Source organism: Cucurbita moschata, unplaced genomic scaffold (assembly GCF_002738365.1).
Source record: "Cucurbita moschata cultivar Rifu unplaced genomic scaffold, Cmos_1.0 Cmo_Scf00057, whole genome shotgun sequence".
NCBI classification, from domain to species: domain Eukaryota; kingdom Viridiplantae; phylum Streptophyta; class Magnoliopsida; order Cucurbitales; family Cucurbitaceae; genus Cucurbita; species Cucurbita moschata.
This window is the reverse complement of record NW_019268573.1, coordinates 155,357-156,970: the sequence shown is the minus strand read 5'-3', so window position 1 is coordinate 156,970 and position 1,614 is coordinate 155,357.

Below are 1,614 nucleotides of genomic sequence, written 5' to 3'. Positions count from 1 at the left end.
TCGCACGTGTGAGTCGTGTGTAGGGAAGTACTACACATCCAATTTTTCCGAGACTGGAGGCCACCCCTAAGATGATTAGAGATAGGTCCCTATTCATGATTGCATGTGTTTGCATTAGCATGGCCCCTATAGTGGGGTCACTTACTGAGTATTTCTTCGAAATACTCAGGCCGTGTGCCATATTGTTTTTTTTTTTCCAGGTAAAGGCAAGGCGCCCATGTACGGTTGACGGTGGCATCGCGATCAGAGACTGTGGCGCGTGCATAGGATAGGTGCATATTTAATTCCTAGTCTTAGTTAGAATAGGGCGTTTGCAACCCATTCATTTATATTAATTAATTTGTAGTCGTTTTATTTTATTTTCTTTTCTTTTTGGAACTCTAGCTCAATGTTTGAAACACGTAAGTCCGGCAGTGTTTTCCAAAGTTTTAATGTATTCTGAAGTTTTAAATTTTTCCGCTATTAATAATGAGCATGCTTAGATTTTATTCTGCATTAGAGATGAGCATGAGACGTTAGTGGCGACTCTGGATATGTGGAAATTTAGGGTCGTTACAGTTGGTATCAGAGCTCTAGGTTTTAGATTCTGTAGACTAGCCTACGATGTAGGCTTGGCACGCTCCACGGTCCCAACGTCGATGCCCCGTCACCGTCAGGTACGCCTTGCATAAGATAAGAAAAGAGAAACGTTTTAAAACTCGCATGCATTTATTTATTTATTTTTTTTTTATGTTGACATTACTGATATGGTTGTGATATTCCACGTATTTATTTAAAAGTATGATGTCATGTGTTGCATGCTGAGTAATTTTGGTTAGTAGCATGAGCTGATGCTTAGCATGACGAATGTTTACTTCTTTGGCGTTACGATGTATGGTATAGTGTGCGTATTGTTATTTATATATATGCATAGTATTTAGGCCTTAGACTTAAGCAACCTTATATTCGTTATAGAACCATGCCCAGAGGACGAGGAAGAGGAAGAGGAAGAGGAAGACGAGGAAGGGGGCGACCCCATCGTAGAGAAGTAGGACGAGGTGTGGCAGTAGGGGGCCCACCTCAAGAAAGATCAGAGACTGGGCCGGTAACAGTTACGCCGCCCCCAGTCTTACCGCCAGTTGAGCTACCTCCTCAAGCTCCACTACAAGCTGAGCCTCCACCACCAGTAGAAGCCCCACCCCAGCCTACCCTACCACTCCAAGTCGCACCTGAAGCTGCACCCCCAATGGGTGGAGTAGATGCTAATACTAGGTTAATGTGTGACTCGATCCAAGCCCTAATTCAAACCTTAGTAACCAATCAACAAGCCAGTCTACAACAGGCCCAGGAACAAGCCCAGGCACAGGCGTTGGCACTGGCACAAGTACAGGCACAGGTACAGGCCCAGGCACAGGCACAGGCCACTGCTCAGGCCAATCCCCCAGTAAACCCTCCACAACCTGTTAGATGTTCAAACTGGATAAGGGATTTCAAGAGATACGACCCTCGACCATTCACTAGTTCCCTCGTAGACCCCATAGAAGCCCAAATGTGGATTGCAGCGGTGGAAACCACCTTTGAGACTATGGAGTGCCCAGAGAACCAAAAGGTCGCCTGTGCAACCTTCGTCCTACA